A 19,721-nucleotide genomic window follows, 5' to 3' on the forward strand; every position below is an offset into this window, starting at 1 on the left:
TTAGCTTACTGATATGTACTAGATATTTGCTGAAACTCGATTTCCACACTTTGCCGTTTGTGCGCTATGTACTTTTAGAAGCAAAACTCCAAGGGGCATTTCAACAAGCGGCAGCGATAATTTGCGCTGGCCGTCCTTAGCTTGAGGAATTTTATCGCCTGCTATCTCAGATAATTATCGCCATGCTAGCGCTGTATAACCAATGCATAGCGCAATGACGATAATTATTCCTGAGATAGCAATGTTTTCCATGAAACATCGCTGGTTTTCCAGTGATGTTCCATGGAAAACGGCGATATCCTTGTTTATAGGGCTGGTTGGTCTCAGCCCTATAATCCACCACCCATGTGCTAACATTGTTTAGTCAAAGGAAAAACGTGCGTAAGGAAAGTAGCGATAACCAAGGATAGCGCTACTTTTCTTATCGCTATGCTTGTTAGCGTGCCCATTGATAATTGGAGAAATGTCGGTTAGCGACATTTCTCCAGTTATTTTGAGCTACAACGCCCACTTTGCATCTTATTAGAGATGCAAAGGTGGGTGTTACAGGAAAGGGCGCTAAAGCAAGGGTTCACGCAGGGACGTGACCTTGCTAATATTGCAAAAACGGCTGCAAAAGCGGCTATAATTTTTTATCGCCGCCTTGTTGATATGCCCCCAAGTCTGTGAACATTTCATGGCCATACCAATGGAAAATGTGCTGTCTGTAAATGACCACACCATGCTGTATTAATATATTTGCAGCAGTATGCTCCGAAAGGCTCCCCCGGCTACATACCACACCCTCCCCACTCTCCTGCTGAGTGGGCGTGGCTCATTTGCTACACTTGTGTTTTGTGTGATTTATTTTCACCATCCCGATAACTTTACAGTGCTGGCAGCGCCCCTGCTGTGAAAATTGTTCCAGCACCACAGCTACAGTGTTTGATTACACGGAACCTTTGTACTTCTGTCTATTGGCTCCAGGTGAATGTTCCCTCGGTTATCATCACCAGTTCGTTCTAATGTATTGACGAGGCGGCCTGTAAGTGTTAACCTGCAAGATATATGCAGGGTCAGACTAGTCTTCAGGGCAATCAGGCAGTGCCCGTCGGGCTGGTCTGAGAGGTCAGTGTGTGGGTCTCTTTTTGGATATTTGTTGGTCGATTTCATGGTCCATGGGACGGTTTTTATTGTGATTTCCCAGAGATTACCACAAACACTGTCTGCAGCAGGCTGAAATCCATGCAGTCTTGCATACCTTGTGAAGCACCTACACAGCATGTCTTTAAAAGTTCAAAACTGCCCCGATTTGCAAATCTTGACCACTTTTTAAGCTATCAGATCAGGTAATGGGGTCAACTTTAATTTTGGTGTCTTGACCTATTTTCTGTCTCAGACCGACCCTGGACGCATGGTCCGCTGGTGACATGGTCCTGCTATTCCAGTAGCTAATTTGATTCCCCCACAATTGAGAGACTCCTGCCACCCTGTGGCAGACTTAGGGAGTGCAGCTTATCATGAAGCAATAAGGCTTCAATTCCCTACTTACCAGTAACATTACCCTGAGACGTTATCACCCTATTCAGGGCCGGCTTTAGCGCTGTTGGTGTCAGGTGCGACAATCATTTTTGGCGCCCACCATTACCTCCTCCTTGAATTTCCTCATGAGCACCGGCTAAAGTGCCCCTCATCTCTCCATAGCCACTCTCTCGTATAACTGTAATTTGTTTTAAACCACTGGTAAAGACTTGACAATTAAGAATGTATATCTACCCAGACAAACCATTTTCAGCAACATTAGGCATAGATAATAAAACTAGGGGGGGGGGGGGGGGTATCACATCCTAACATATTTTATGCAGGTTGCATGTAGCTCTTTGATGGCAGTTAATAACAGTCACTGTTCGATATTAGGGCTGTATCTTATTTATGCGATTTTATATAGCGCGAACTTTACCCGAAGGTGTCAGAGCGCTTTCTTATCGTATCTTATGAACTGCAGTAACAAAAGGATCTCTGTGGCAAAAGCAGTGATCCACTTGGCTATACACATAAAATACAGATCGGTGATCTTCACAATAAGAGTTCTGTGCCGCGTTTTAACCCTCTGTGCTACTTTATGGCAAGTGAAACTGCCAGTAGACAAAACTCTGATCTCTCTCTTTAGCAGGAACATTATCACAAGTGCTATCTTGACATTTTTATTGCTGCCTGAAAACTGGATGCACAAGTAACTCTCCAGCAGATGCTTTTAAATGTAAATTATGCTGAAGCCAGCGCCTCCCCGAGGTTAGCGTCCCCTCTCCAGGTCAGCGGCCAGTGTGGCAGCACCAATTGCACTGCCCTAAAGCCCGCCCTGACCCTAATTAATTAAGTCCCCCACCTCCCACCACCTGTATCATGCAGGGGCTTGTGTGAACTATAACAGGAACTAGCGGGTGGGAAAGAACTGTGTGTCTGTGAGGTGCGGCGGCCTCATTATGTAATTATTTACGGGGAAAACATAGGAGGAGGAAATCATAATGCATGAAAAGGAATCCCCATATATTGTCACCGAAACATTTCTTTGGATGTGTCTGATTGTGTAAAGAGCCCTGAAGTCAGCTAAGAACCAAAGCACAGAGTCTTCCAAAAGAACATGGTGACCCTATGAATTACCAGCCCATAGCTGCAGTGAAAGTGCATGGTGCCATTGGTGGAAGTGCGTGGTGCTAGTGGTGGAAGTGCATGGAGAAGTGTGGCTCACTGATTAAAGCGGCAGTCCCTGATGCACAGTGCTTTAAATGGGAAAAAATAAGTGCAGGTACTCATTAAAATGCGCTAGAGGTGTAGTGAGGGGGCGGGGCTAGGGGCGGGGCTAAGGGCAAGACATGATGATACTTAACAACTTGTATATTAGTTGCAGCACACACGAAAACACATGAGAAATATGTTTATATAAACAAAACAGGTTAACTCATTACACAAAATGAAAGAGAAATGTGATATGTTAACATTTCCTTTTTTTGCAATAGTTGCACCTTCTTAATGTCAGACTGTTAATTGCTGTTGTTTGGCACCATACAATATATTTTTGTGCACGCGAGTAGGAAGAAACTGAAAATATCCCCATGTCCTCGCACCAAAGCTCTTATTGGCACCAAGCAAATGAAGCAACTCATCATGACCCTCCCCAGAAGATATCTCTTGTCTCTTCCATTGTTCTATCCATTCATCCTTTCATCCTACCATTTACATCCTGATGTCCACCATTTAACCTTTACATTCTATCGTCTATTCAGTCTTTCATCCATCATTCAGTTTTTCACCATTCTGTCTGTCCACCCTTCATATCCAAACCTATCCATCCATCTATCTCCAAACCTATCCTTTCACTCATCTATCTCTATATCCACCCTTTCCCTCATCCATCAATCCTTTCGGTCATACATCATCAACCCTTTCACTCCTTTATTCCATCCACCCATTAACTCAATCCCTCCTTTCACTCATCCATCATCTACCCTTTCATGCATCCTCCCTACCTTTCATGCATCCATCCAATCTTTCACTTATCCACCCATCATCCACTCTTGTAAACACATGGTGCCCCTGGCTCGTGCCCGCAAGGGAAACGCTTTGAGTGCCTCCCACTTTCCCCCACTTGTGAGCACGAGGCGCGCTCTTGTTCTTATCTGTACCTGGTTTGCTTGTACAAATTGTGTGTGTGTTCTTCTGTAACAACAACTTCCCTCTATCACTGCTCTTTACAGCCCCTCAACACGCCTCCTGTCCATAGCCTTGCAGCCACACTACCAAGAAAGTACTTTCAATTCATGCAGCAGGTACAGTGGCACCAGGCCCCTAATGCCTCTGTTTCCCATTAAACCTAGAATAAAGCTTCATTTTACATTTGATCTAGAAGCCAAAGAGTCTACTTTCTTCCTTGCACGAGGGGCCGTCACACACTGCTTACTCCACTGCACACTTCCATAGATGCTGTACTTGCCTCCGTTGTTATCTGCAAAGTTTGCTCTTTCATGCATGTGCCGTGCCAACCCCCCCCCCCCCACCGGCTATCACCATTTTTGCTGACTGACACAATACTCGCACTTCATCTTCGGTGCGGAACTGCAGGTACTGGACTGAGCTCCCAATTGTGTAGGAGGGGCAGTAGCACAGTGTCCTACACAAAGCCATTGAACCCAGATAACTACTTCAGTTCGCCCATCTGCATATCTGTCCCCAGCTTTTGTGCCGCCTTTCCAGGGCGTAGCTTCTGTTGGTTCAGCAGGTGCAGTGTCTCCTGGACAGTAATCGCACTTGTGCGCTTTTCATCACCCTGGTACGTAGAAACACAAATTGCTGTCCTTCTCAAATCCGCCACCCACAGCATTTCTTGGTTTCCTTTTCTTTTTCTCATTACAAAGCCTCATGACCTCCCTGTATGTTCTTTTAACCGTTTATCCGCCACTGCGTTAAATTACATTCGATCGACATTCAGACGCTGCTTACTTAAATTTATGGAGTTTACTTTCATCATTTGTTGAATTATGCACTATTCCAACCACATTCCATCTAGCCCTTCCAGCCCCTTCTAAAATGCAAACTATTTCCACCGCACGCCGTTTCCTTTGCTTACAACCCAACCACCAAGGTATGTTCTTGTTTTTCCTGTCTCCGCCGTTCCTTTTCTCTCCAGCTGTCTATTGCTTCATGTCGCAGGCCTGTCCTCGCCTTCCTTCTCCCACGCTTTCCTTCCCCCTTTCTTTCCGTCTCTCCTGCTCTTTTCCGAAGCTGCCTCTTCTCTTTTCTCCCCCTTTAACACCCCCCTCCTCCAGGGGCTTAATTTTTACAGGTGTCTCACGGAACGCTTATTATTCGTGGCTTGGTTTTCATTTAGTGCCCCCTCTTGCTTTCATCACCCGCTCTCCCTCTCTTTTTTCCTGCCTCTGCTGTTCCTTTTCCCTCCAGCTGTCTATTGCCTCCTCGTCACTTGTTTTAATTGCTACCAGGGCCGGACTGGCCTAGCCTGATTGCCCTGCCAGGGGACTGGCATGATTCCTGTGCTTGCAGGAACGCACAGTGTGAATGTGATTGACAGCACAGGTCCTGAATGGACCCTGCTTTGTCAAGCACAGCGTGATGGCGAGCACAAACCAGCCCTGCTGAAGAGCTCAGCTGGGGCTCAGATCGGGGCTGCAGAGGCGGCGCCTTGGCTGCTAGAGACAGGTTTCACTCCTGCTCACCAGCACAGCCAATGGGCCTACCCTTTCATGAGTACCGGCACTCTCCTCAGCAGAAGAAAAAGTGCTGGTACTCAGAGGGATAAATCTAAGAAGTGCCGGTACTCAGTACCGGTGAGTACCGGCCCATTTAAAGCACTGCTGATGCAGAGGTCTGGCCCGGGACCAGGGTTCAATTCCCGACGCGGCTGGGTCCTGAACCCAAAAATGTCCACAGACTCGATAATTCTCGCCTCGGTGCCTATTCTAATCATGGGGTCCCACGATGCAACTCTGGGCAATAGCTTGCTTAATCTCCACTACGGTGGCCCACCCGCTGCGGGATGCCTGGCTTTCACCTTGGGGATGCCCAGTAGGGGTTATCTTACAGGGAAAAAGCCAGGACGGGTTCCCAAGGCAAGCGCCTTGATGCCTTCGGGTGATACGTGAGCTATATAAGTCGCAATACATTTACATGGTGGAAGTGCGTAGAGCCACTGGTGGAAGTCTGTGGCGCCAGTAGTGGAAGTGTGTGGAAGTCTGTGGCGCCAGTAGTGGAAGTGTGTGGTGCCAGTGGTAGAAGTGTGTGGCGCCAGTAGTGGAAGTGTGTGGTGCCAGTGGTGAAAGTGCATGGTGCCATTGGTGGAAGTGCGTAATGCCAGTGGTGGAAGTGAGTGGTGCCAGTGGTGGAAGTGCATGGTGCCAGTGGTGGAAGTGTGTGACGCCAGTGGTGGAAGTGCATGGTGCCAGTGGTAGAAGTGTGTGGCCCCAGAAGTGGAAGTGTGTGGTGCCAGTGGTGGAAGTGCTTGGTGCCAGTGTTGAAAGTGCATGGTGCCAGTGGTAGAAGTGTGTGGTGCCAGTGGTAGAAGTGTGTGGCAGCAGTGGTGGTGCCAGTGGTGGAAGTGCATGGCACCACTGGTGGAAGTCAGTTGTGCCAGTGGTGGAAGTGTGTTGTGTCAGTGAGAGAAGTGCATGGTGCCAGTGGTGAAAGTGCGTGGCGCCACTGGTGAAAGTCCATGGTGCTAGTGGTGGAAGTGCATGGCACCAGTGGTGGTAGTGCATGGTGTAAGTGGTGGAAGTGTGTGGTGCCAGTGGTAGAAGTGTGTGGCGCCAGTAGTGGAAGTGTGTGGTGCCAGTGGTGAAAGTGCATGGTGCCATTGGTGGAAGTGCGTAATGCCAGTGGTGGAAGTGAGTGGTGCCAGTGGTGGAAGTGCATGGTGCCAGTGGTGGAAGTGTGTGACGCCAGTGGTGGAAGTGCATGGTGCCAGTGGTAGAAGTGTGTGGCCCCAGAAGTGGAAGTGTGTGGTGCCAGTGGTGGAAGTGCTTGGTGCCAGTGTTGAAAGTGCATGGTGCCAGTGGTAGAAGTGTGTGGTGCCAGTGGTAGAAGTGTGTGGCAGCAGTGGTGGTGCCAGTGGTGGAAGTGCATGGCACCACTGGTGGAAGTCAGTTGTGCCAGTGGTGGAAGTGTGTTGTGTCAGTGAGAGAAGTGCATGGTGCCAGTGGTGAAAGTGCGTGGCGCCACTGGTGAAAGTCCATGGTGCTAGTGGTGGAAGTGCATGGCACCAGTGGTGGTAGTGCATGGTGTAAGTGGTGGAATTGTGTGGTGCCAGTGATGGGAGTGTGTAGTGCCAGCGGTGGAAGTGCATGGCACCAGTAGTGGAAGTCTATGGCGCCACTGGTGCAAGTGTGTGGCGCCAGTAGTGCAAGTGTGTGGGAGCCATCTAAGAAGAATTCTGAGCCCTTATTTAATATTTAGAAATTAAGCACTGGGGTTATCAGGGCTAAACACCGCTCAGCTGTCCTCCAGGGCCGCTGGGGTCAGGTATTAGAGGTGTACAGGGTCGGACTGGCCTATAAGGATATCTGTCAGTGCCTGAAGGGCTACTGTGATGGTTAAAGGGCTGTTTGTGGGTCAGTTTATGGTCTGGGGCAGTTCTATTATCACAAACATTGCCTGCAGCAGGCACAATATATATGCACTTTTGCTAAAAATGGTACCCACTATACAACAGCTTTTAGTGAGGATAAGATCACTATTCAAGAATATTTAACATTCAGGTCAGAATATGTGATATACAAACTTGAATGTACCTGCGATCTTGAATATATTGGCAGCATGAAGCTCCCCGTTTACAAGCGTATCTTGCAGCACATACAAGCCATCGTGAACTCAGATAGTAATTATCCGGTGGCAAGGCATTTCAAGTCGATACACAACAACAAACTTAAGGATTTTGAATACACTGTCTTGGGTTCAGTCCCTAGCCCCGGACAGGGGGGGGGGAAGAATCAATATAAACTACTTAGACAGAGGGAGACCCATTTCATCCTGTCTCTTAATACCCGAGTCCCTAATGGCCTCAATATGAATGAAGATCTACACAATTTTCTTTAGGATCTGTCGAATTACTATCTTAGTTGTGTCTTTTAGTTAAGGAGGGTTCATCATCTGTTTTTGACTTAAGTGGTCTTTTGATTACGCAGTGGCTATCCGTCTTTATATAAAATACTGTTTTTTGACTATGATTATGTATCAGTCTTAGGCTTTGTTGCCTCTTTTTGACAACTGTATCAGTTGAAGGTTATTAGTTCAGAAAGCCTCAATTTTGCTGCTATTTGCTATGAGCACTTTTTTTGCACAAGTTTTGCGCATTTTTTAAACCACTTTACAGTACTCATGTATTTTAGACTATGCTAGTGGCACAATTTGACAATCTAATTATTATGAAGTTTTTACATTTTGATATTCAACGAATGACCAACTAACTTTTGGGTATTATTCAAGATTGTGACCCTTCAAAAAATTATATACATATGTTTTATTTAGTTGTTTAGCTAGGCCCTTGGTCTGTTTGTTTGTTGAAGTTGATAGCAGAACTGATCAGTAAAGGACTTGATGTCCTTTTTGGAATCCATCTTTCCATACATTGCACTTGCACTTTATTGGGATAGACTGTCAAAAGAATTTTCAACATTTGTCTCTTTACCCGTATTTTGATATCCATGTCCGGTTCAACTGTCTTTCAATTTCAACAGGAATTTGATATACATTTTTACAAACATTATTAACTTTTCAGACCTTTTAGAGGTCAATAGTTAGGGCACTTGCCCTTAATTAGATCAACTAAACATATACATGCAGGTTTCTTCTTGTTCTATCCTATGGGCTACTGTATAGGGCACTTGCCAAATATGTGTTTTTACTATGGTTGGTTGCTAAGAACCGACTTTGTAAATATTTCTTTGCATTAATGATAAGGTATCTATTCATTTTTATTTAAGAACTGTACTGAAATATTTTTTGTATACATATCAATTGATTTGGTCTCTATTTTTGAAAAACGACATATTACTAGAATATGTGCTGCTCTGTTATAGTCTTGCTTCTATATCTATCACTGTTGGTTTGCTGCTGGCCAGTTTATATTTTTACAGCTGGTTGGGCTTTTAATCCTCTTTAAAAATGCTATGCTTGCTGGGGCGCGTCATGTGACCAAGCTCCTTCATGGAGCGAAACGCGTCATGGAAAGACACTTGTTTCTTTATGTTTAAATAAATCTACTACACTGCTTGCACCTTGAATTTGGTTGGTGGTCCTTGATTTGAAGGAGTTTGAACGAGGTCTGCACCTGGTCTTTGCCCGTCTCGTATCTGGCGGTCAGGATTTTGCTGCATATATATATATATATATATATATTACCTACTGGCTGTCGCCAGTAGGTATATATAGTTAGGATTTTTTCCCTATGGGATTTTTGAAAATTCTATGTCTAATAACTTTGGCGTTTGTGGACGGAATCGGCTGAAATTTTCAGGAAAATGGCACATTTTGTTTCTGAGCAGCCCTTGAAAATTTGGGGGGGTTTCGTCAAGGGGGGGCCGAGAAAAAAGGGGGGTCCCAAAACGCGTTTTTCCCATGTTAATTTCCATAGGGCGGTTGGCCTCACTTTTAGCTCGAACGGCTGAATGGATTTCCACGAAACTTGGCAAAATTGTAGGGACTGTTAGCCCGATGTGCCTTTGCTAGGTCTCAATATATGTGCTTCAGTGGATTTTGAGAAATTAACGTTTAAATCAAGATATATATCTGTAACAGCGCTCCGGGCAGCTATCCGGTTAGCGAACTTTTCGCGTATCGGAACTTTGCGATGCGAAGCTGATTGGCCCTCCGGTGTCTGTCAACATTCTAAACAGTCCGGAGCGGCCGCCATCTTATCTCTCGGTAGGATCGAGAGAGAAGAAGAGGTGAAAAACGAAGGGGGAATTTAATGAAAGGGGGCAAGGTATACCTCTCTTGACCCCCTAGGAATGATGTTGGGGTTATTAAAGGGTCTCGTGGGGAAAAAAAAAAAATATATATTTTTCACGGTAGAAGCGCTTCCCGAGCCGCGAACTGGGCCGCAAACTGGTAGCGAAACGGGAATTCGCCATTTTGTGTTTCGTTTTAATTAAATTACTAGGTATAAGGGGGTGCGGGAGACGTATCCTGACCCCTTATGTTTTCCGAATATGTTGATACATGTCTTCCAGCGGCTGTGCGTGAGCTTTTTTTTTTTTTTTGCTGCGTGACGTCTGTTAACGTTCGATTCGATGGAAATCAGGAAGTGTTGACCGCCAATTTGTCACTGCGATAAAATATTTTGTTATAAATGAATCTTTATTGATAAACATTGTCTGCGCTATCTTGCCTTTTTTGTCCAATGCCACAATTTTGTCGTGCACGGCAGCCATTTTAGATGCCTTGACCAGGCCCACTCTCTGCACGCCGTCGATTCTCAGCACGGCTCCGCACCCTCGCAAGCATCTCCCCCACGCACTGGTCACCCCCGCTCTCTCTCTCATGCATGGGCCATATACTTCCCCCCATCTGCGCTGCTCTTCTCTGAGAATCACACCCTGTGCCCGCCCGACACCTCCCTTTCACCCTATTCACTACCGCACCCTCTGACACTCCTCTTCCTCTGTGTCCGATTGTCCAGGCCGGACCCAGGCTATCACCTAGCCCTGCGGATGTAGTTTATGGCCCCAGCTGTAGAGAATGCAGACATGCCAACCCTCCCGATTCAGGCGTGAGACTACTGATTTCAGTGCTAGTCTTTCGCCTCCCGATTCCTGCAAGGAAAAATCCGGGGGCATATTACCAACAACTAGCGATAATTTTTGTCTCTAACTTGTTTAGAGACAAAAATTATCGCCGCACATCGGCGAATTTTATCGCACATAAACCTTGCTATTAGCAAGGTTTATCGCAAATGCGATAAAAAACGGCCGCAATGCATGAATATCGCTGAAAAGTCAGCAATATTCATGTATTATCGAGCAAATGCTCTTAGCCATGTTATCCACCTCCCATTGGATAACATGGCTAAGAACTGCTCAGGTCAGGTGTTAGCTTTTGGAGATATTCGCGCTTAGCGCGAATATCTCCAAAAGTTGGTAATAGGAGATAGCGATGGTTAGGGACTGTTTCCAGTCGCTAAAATCTTGGCACGCCCACTTTGCATGTCATTAGTGATAAATATCACTGACATGCAAAGCGGGGCCCAAGATGGTCGCTATCTCTTTTTAGCTGTCACTAACTGGTGGTAGCGACAGCTTGGTAATAGGGAGATAATTTTATCTCTTTTTTTTTGGCTTTTAAAGCCAAAAAAGCGGAGATAAACCCCCTTGATAATATGCCCCACGATTCCTCGGGAGTTTCAGTTGACAAGGCTTGGTATTGTGTTACGTGGTAATTCTTCCAGGAAACGTCAGAGGGTCGATGCAGGGGTTCTAGAAGGGGTGATAAACCATTTAAGCCTCATGAACAAGCGCATGCTCTTTTAAAGATTTGTGAAGTACTCGGGGCGGCGGTGTGTGTGTGCCCTCTTTCAGGAGCGGGCGGGGGGGCACTGCCAGCAACTTGCCAGGCCAGGCAGTGTTGAACACGTGCATCACCCTTTCTCTGCCTGCTATTGCGCTCCATGCTTCGGAAAGGTAAGAAAAAGAACGTGCATTTGAGTTTGAAATGTCCGATCCTGTAGCAGTACACTTGCAAAGCCCACACATGACAATAACCCGATTCAAGGCCCCATTCACCCGATTTTTTAAAAATATATAGCACTCCAACAAAGTTGGATTTTAAAACTTTATTAACTTTTAAATATAAGGAACGCAACAAAAACTGTAAATATATTTAAATTTTTTTTGAAATTAACCAGAACTATAACGATAAGAACAACAACAACAATAATATAACTTTTATTCCTAAATTACGCAAATATTTAGCTAATCTGCTAAAGGGGGGAGTCGCCATTTCTTTACAATAATCAATAATGAAAAATCAACATCAATAGGGTTGTCCGTTTTCTCGATGCAGCACTAATGTGCAACATACACAGCACCTGGGGTGTCAAGAGTGAACAGGTCCTACCTGCTTAACCAATGACTGACAAATGCTATATTAAACACTTACTATGTATAATACTTGCGTTCACAATAGTTTTACTTTATAAAACAGAACAAAAGATGTCCCCTGTAAGTAAACCCATATTAGAACATTGGAATGGTTGGAGCTCCATTGAAAACAATGGAGTGCTCTGGGCTTATAATAGCTGGTATAAGCCTGGAGCTCCAACATTCCAATGTTTCTTTGTTCACAGCTCTGGCTGTGAACAAAGGCTTCAGGGAACCTGGGGGGATTCCAATCTCCTCACGCTCCCAAAAGGCTTTGTTTTTTTTGTTAGAACATTCTGTCCTCTAGTGACAGAATGTTCTAATAGCCTTATAGCCCTTCGTAGATGGGCTATACCGCTATTAAAGTCTCTCTCCCTTGTTAAAGGCCATCGCCTTCGGCTCGGGGCCTTTAACGCTGGAGAGGGCCTTTAATAGCTGGTATAGCCCTCTACGGCAGGCTATAAGGCTATATTAGCTGTTTCAGTTATTGAACATCCTAAGGTTTTATGACATGGGGAACAGTGGTGATATCCTGGGTGGGTGATGGAAAAACATCTACAAAGAAAACTATTACTATAACGATAACAACAACAATAATATAACTTTATTAACTTTTATATATAACGAACGCAACAAAAACTGTAAATATATTTAACCATTTTTTGAAATTAACCAGAACTATAACGATAACAACAACAACAACAATAATATAACTTTTATGCCTAAATTACGCAAACATTTAGCTAATCTGCTAAAGGGGGGAGTCGCCATTTCTTTACAATAATCAATAATGAAAAATGCACATCAATAGGGTTGTTCGTTTTGTCGATGCAGCACTATAGTGCAACATACACAGCACCTGGGGTGTCAAGAGTGAACAGGTCTTTCTTTGTTCCTTAAGATGTTATCTGTGTCAACCTCTTCCGAGAATGTTGATGCGTTAGGATTTCCTTGTGTTTCTTAATAGCATTGGTGTCTGCACACTTCTTTGTCAATTCTGTGAACATGATAACTGTTTCATAAACAGACGATATCTTTGTTTAGTCATTAGTGTTAAGTGTGTCTGAAACTACAGTGCCCTTCTGTTTTTTTTTCTTCAGGCTCTACAGAGTTTTGTGTGTTGTTCTTTTGAGCGACAATTATTCCAGAGGTTTCAGGTTTACTTGTTTTGTCCTGCAGTGAGTTAACAGCTTTAGAGACTTCATGTTTATTTGCTATGTCCTGCTGTTCGTCAACTGCTTCAGAGACGTCAGCCTCATTTGTTATGTTTGACTAGATCGTGGACCTGCCCGGCCGCGCCCAAAATGGTGCCGGTGTAAATGGGACTCGTAACTGCTTGTTGTGTACTGGTTGCCCAACCTTGATATCACGAGATACATATGCAGTTTTGAAGCACATGGCGGAGGCTTGTCTGCTGTAGTGGGGCGCCCCTTTATCGTTTCAGTCGCCATTCCGCCCGCTTTTGGTACACTGTGCCTTTTCCGCCATTCAGCTGTTTAGCGCCCGCTCTTACGGCTACAGCGTCTCGCTCACCATGTAGTTGAGTTGCTCCCACTCTTGCGGTGCAGCGATAGGCGGCTTCCACAGGACTCTTAAAATGGCGGCCGGCTCTTCGGATTTGGGCCTGGTCCAGTAAAATGGCCCTGGGACACCTTGGAACTCGGACGCTTGTCTGCCAGGGCTTGGGTTCCATTCTCGAAAGCGTCCCCTCAGCCTTGAAGATTGTACAAAAGTCTTGGGGGCCGTCGACTCCCGCAGGCTTCCGGTGGGGAGCGGCTGCCATGATTGCTTGCGGAATGGCCACGACGGAGCTACGAGATGGTGGTGCTCTCATGGTGACGCCAGCTTCAGTCTGAAACATCCAGAAACAAGGTGGGGCTTTCATCGTTTGGGAAAAAAAATGTTTTAATCCAATGAAAAGTGTTATTTCTAGGTCACATGACCTAGTCTTACATCATTAGGAAAACAAAAGTAAAATGAACCAATGAAAAGTTTTATTAACAAGTCACATGACCTATTATGCTTACGTTACGCGCTGCGCGGCGCGCTCTGGATCGTTTCCGGGAAGCTGCGCCTTGCGCACCGGAGCACTTCCGGGTGCGCTAACGCGTCGCGTCATATGACGCATTACGCGACAATGCAGGTCCAGAATATAGTCAAAATGTCTCCACCAACCAGCGGTCGGAATACAACCGCTTTCAGCAGTCCAAAAAGTTCGGTTAAATCTTAAGAACGGGAGCAACTCAACTACATGGTGAGCGAGACGCTGTAGTCGCAAGAGCGGGCGGTAAACAGCTGAATGGCGGAAGAGGCACAGGGTACCAAATGCTGGCGGAATGGCAACTAAAACGGTAAAGAGGCGCCCCAGGACAGCGTATCTTCAGGTCAAACGGATTGTGGGACAAGGTCCAGAATGGAAGAGTCATTAAAAGGGAAAAAATTCCGCCGGACCCCGGGAGCCGGCCGCCCATGTCGGGGGCGATCTCAGGCCACACCAGGGCAACACGACTTGGGGAGGGGGCAGGAGCCAAGCGCCCCCTCTCAGTCCGCACCATCTCACCGCCCCTCGGGGGCCTCCGTCAAGCAGTTTAGGGAGGCACCGTATCACATTGTTTTCCAATGCAGTCAGGTCCACAAATGGACCCCACTTACTTTGAATAGTGAAGCTGCAGCAGGTGCAAATAAGGTTTAAACAGTGTTACAAGAGCTGCTTAGAACTCTGAAGTATGGCACTCAACAACCAGGACTTATGCCATTTGTGTAAGGCAGTGATATGGAAGAAACTCAGGGACAAAAAGCATGAACGAACATTCACGTATGAAAATCTTATTTGGGGAAGGTGTAGAATCCAAACGCCCCCTCCCAGTTCGCGCCACTACACCGTATGTGGAAAATCTGAAGCCATTGTTCTACAAACTCTCAACGCTTGCTATCAGTGTATGAGTTTCATGCTCGATCGATTGAGCTAGCCGGATCGGGCAATAAAAAGTATAAAATAGTTATGTAAATAGTTATTTAATAAAATGTTTTACCCTGTTTCTTTGCTGGTGTGTTGTCTATATTTATAATATTTGCATAGGGTTTGTCGTTATTTTGGGCGGGGTGGGTGGCGGAGTCGAGCTGTCTTGCAGCGCTCATGGTGTGGAGCTCAGTTCATTTCACTATTTTCGTATTTCTCATGAAGGGTTGTTCCTAATGTTTGTATTTTACCGAGGTCAAAAAGAGATCGAATTAGTGGTCTACTGATTTTGCTCGATTACTTTTATTTTTTTACACGATTTTTCACTATCTGCAAACACTAAACAGAGTATTGCGACTTTGTGCTTGTTTGTAAATAGAGAATGATCCAAAGAGAACCAATTCTAAAACAGTAAATGCTTGGATAACAATCAATCAAATGGAGAGACAAGCAGGTACGACGGATTACAACAGGGGTAAAGGTCTGCGTTAACTACCGTTCACTATCTGCAAAGAGAGAGTACTACTAAGAGAAAAGAGGGGAGGGGAGGGGTGGGGCAGCGTTCAAAGCACATCAGCGTGCATAAACACGAAAACGTTTTTACCTATCACGTACTTGACATTTGACAGCTTTTGATATTTGCTATTAAAAAACCATTGAAATTCACAGAAAAAACCATAGGTTATAGTCGATATATAGTTAGGAATTTGCATTTACAAAACCTTGAAAATTCAATGAAAAAACCATTGGTTTTAGGCCATATATAGTTAGGGATTTGCATTTACAAAACCTTATTTTACTCGCATAAAACCATTGAAATTCCATATATAGTTAGATGCGCTAACTATATATCGCGCACCCGCAATCCACTGCTGATGATGTCACATATTACATCATTCATGACATGGTCAGTGACATCACTGATGACATCACTGATGACATCTCAAATGACATCACTGATGACATCTCAAATGACATCACTGATGACATCACTGATGACATCTCATTTGACATTACTGATCACATCACTGATGATATCATTCATGTGATAATACGATGAACCTCTTCAGACTCTAATATAACCTTAGATACAATCAGTGTAAACAGACAGTCACAGACTGTCACTCATCCATGGAGTGACTCACACACCTAGTCAGTTATGCAAAAAATCAATCACACCTCCATTTTCTCAACTATACAGTTATACACACCTTACTAATTCAAACATATACTAACACATATTTACTCTCTTATACAATCCCTGATACTTATTCACAATGATCCATACAGCCACTCACACATTCACTGGCTCTTATGTACAGTTATTTATATATGTCAACTCTCACATGTACTGTGTTTTACATATGTACTTACTTTGACATGTAGCACTGAGATATCCATTCACTCACTAATACTCTCATGCACAGTCAACCGCCCATACAGCTGTTTCCACATGCACTTTTGAACCCATACATATAGTGAATCAACTACTCACACATCTATGTACAGAGTCACACACCTCCCAGCCACCCATACACACACAGTCAGTTTCCCATACAAATACTTGGACAACCAATGAATAACCCATACAGTTACTCATATAGCTACTGATCAACATATGCAGCAGTTTGTAGAACAACAGATATAATGATGCACAAATTAAAACCCAGTCACTAACCCATGCACTTAGTGAGACACATTTAATCACTCACTCATACAGTCAGTCATGCACCTACTAAATCCTTCATCCAGACACTTATACATCCACTCATTCTTCAATATGTAAGACATATTTTAACTTTACAGAAACATACAGTCACTGGATGTTGTCATCAGTGATGTCATCAGTGATGTCATTTGAGATGTCATCAGTGATGTCATCAGTGATGTCACTGACCATGTCATGAATGATGTAATATGTGACATCATCAGCAGTGGATTGCGGGTGCGCGATATATAGTTAGCGCATCTAACTATATATGGAATTTCAATGGTTTTATGCGAGTAAAATAAGGTTTTGTAAATGCAAATCCCTAACTATATATGGCCTAAAACCAATGGTTTTTTCATTGAATTTTCAAGGTTTTGTAAATGCAAATTCCTAACTATATATCGACTATAACCTATGGTTTTTTCTGTGAATATATATATATGTATATATATATATATATATATATATATATATATACATATATATATATATTTATTTTTTCTTTCACTGAAAAAACCATAGGTTTTAGGGACTTACAATTAGAAATTAGCATTTTAAAAAAGTTGGGAGGAAGTTGTAATCGCTATGAAATCTCTTTCTAATGGTAAAGCCGCAGGGCCGGATCTCATTCATCTGGAATTTTACAAAACTTTTTCATACTTATTCAAGCAGCAAATGTTAGAAGTTTTCCGTCTTGCCCAGACTGGGTCAGTCCCTGATTCTTGGCGACAATCTACCTTTGTTCTTTTTAGAAAGAAAGGCAAGGACGAATTAAACCCAGCATCATATCGGCCGATAGCGCTAATCAATACAGATAGCAAAATCTATTCAAGGACACTGGCTTTTCGTCTAACTCAAACAATTGTCCCCTTGGTCTCCATCCGTCAGCATGGGTTCATTCCCGGCCGGGATACGACGGACCACATCAGTCGTGTAATAGCCCTGCTAGATTGGGCAAAAGTCACAAACTCCGCCCTCGGGGTGATCCTGTTGGACGCCGAGAAGGTGTTAGACAGGGTCTCCTGGGGGTACCTATGGGGTGTCTTATGCTGGAAGGGCTACACACCAGAGTTCATTCAGGCTTTACAAGCTTTGTATACATCCCCTACCGCTAAAATTCGCATTTCTGGTAGTGAATCACATTATTTTCCCATTAGCAGGGGCACCAGACAAGGATGCCCCTGTTCTTCTTTTTGCTCTATTTATTGATCCTTTTTTATGTTTAATAGAAAAATCTCAGACTATCACTCCTGTTACTGTTTATGGAATTGAATATAAGGCCTTGGCATATGCTGATGATATCATAGTCTTAACTGATAATGTCGCCCAATCTTTTCCTGCATTGGAGACACTGGCGCTCAATTTGGCTTAATTTCGGGCTATAAATTAAATATTGCAAAGACGCAAATTTTACAATCTACGGCTATGCCAATCTCTCATGTTTCTACAACTACGGAGGCAACATACCTCGGCATTCAAATTTCGCCTGATGTAGATCAGATTCTGGATCTGAATTATTCTCCCACTATTGATTCACTTCATAATAAATTAGAGCGGCTGGATCACTTACATCTTTCATTATTTGGCTGATCTAATATCCTTAAAATGTTCATCCTCCCTACATTTTTATATCTTTTCAGATCTATTCCACTTTTAATTCCTACTTTAATTTTAACAAAAGCAGAAAGGATATGTCAACGATTTCTATGGTCATATCGTAAACCAAGGAGGGCAGCTAAGTGGACCTGTCTCCCGCAGGATCGTGGGGGATGGACAGTCCCGAATTTAATGTATTATTATTGGGCAGCCATGGTCCAACATTTCGCCGTTCCTCTGTTAGGTGATGCTGTTGAGCTTCCGGTACATCTCTCACCATCAATATATTCAATATCATTGGGAGATTCCACAAAAGGTGTATTAACTCGTATCCTTGAACCGAGTTATTTAAAAAAAACTAAATTCAAGGTATTGTGGGCATTATTTTCGGTTTGGCAAAAAGTTTGTCGCCATTTTCATATTCCCAAGCTTAATTATTATACCCCACTAAATGCCTCTGGATTACTTCCAATGATATTTCAAGAGGGGGTGGCAATTACCTGGACAGCTCTCGGTTTGAAGGAGATCGGCGATTTAGCTGATCTCGGGCAAATGGCATCTTTTGTTTTTTTGAAGGAGAAATTCCATCTGCAGTCCAATCATTTCTTTAAATACCTGCAACTGAGAAGTTTTTTGGATAAAAAGCTTCCTCAAAATCCAACAATGTTTCAAAAAATTATTATAGTTGAATCCATAAGAAAGAAAGTAAAAATTGGCAGTTTATATCAGTCTTTTCTATCTCAACTTCCTGATGATTTAGATGACCAGAACAATAAGTGGGCGATCAAATTTGGAGTACCTTCTATTGATTTAAAATTTCCATTGGTGTTAGCCAGGCCTGTTTTGGTTTCAGGTACTCTTCGCTCGCAAAGTTATATGGCTATGTTTAATCTTTATTATACACCTGCAAAACTTGTTAGATGGGGGGTTGTTAGTGGGGGCAAAGGGTCGTTCTGTGCAAGATGTAAATTCCCGTCTGTAGATTCTGTTCATATGTTTTATAAATGTCCGGAGCTATCTTTCTTTATCAATCAAATTGAAACTTTTCTTACCAGATTACTCAAACCTCAGTTAAAATTTCAGCGGAAATGGTAATTACTGGCTACGAACATTCTACGGCCCCTGGAAAAACAAGCCATTTGCAAGCTTTTCTTTTTATTTCTAAGGCTATGGTCAGACTTTGTGTTACATCACTCTGGATAAATCCTGAACCCCCTACTTTTTGTCATTGGAAGGCCAGGATGTTGGCCTGGTTCAAACTAGAGACCTCGGTTCAGGCTTTTAGAGGAAAGAAAAGACGCTGCCTCTAAGAACTGGGCACCATTCGAAAAATGGGTGGCAAATTAATAATGTTTTTCAATCATTATTGTATAACTTCTTATGTATGAATTATGTATGATTTATGCCTGTTTGGTTTAACCTGTCTCCCACCACCACGGGATAAAAGGGAAAAAAATCAATAAATAAAAAATAAAAATAAAAAAAACCTTAGAAATCCACTGAAAAAAACATAGGTTTCAGGGACGTTATAGTTAGTTGGACATTTCATTCATACAAAACAAGAGAAATGTGGCTGTTATAGTTAGAAGAGCTAACTACAACTCGTGCCCCCGCAATGCACTGCTGATGACGTCACATATTACATCATGCATGACATGGTCAGTGACGTTACTGATGACATCTCCAATGACATCACTCATGACATCACTCATGACATCATCCAGTGACTGTGTGTTTCTATAAACTTTAAATATGTTTTATATATATGCCAAGGTGTATTGAAGAATGAGTGGGCGTATAAGTGTCTGGATGGAGGATTTAATAGGTGTGTTAC

Source organism: Lissotriton vulgaris, chromosome 2_1 (assembly GCF_964263255.1).
Source record: "Lissotriton vulgaris chromosome 2_1, aLisVul1.2, whole genome shotgun sequence".
Classification (NCBI taxonomy): Eukaryota; Metazoa; Chordata; class Amphibia; order Caudata; family Salamandridae; genus Lissotriton; species Lissotriton vulgaris.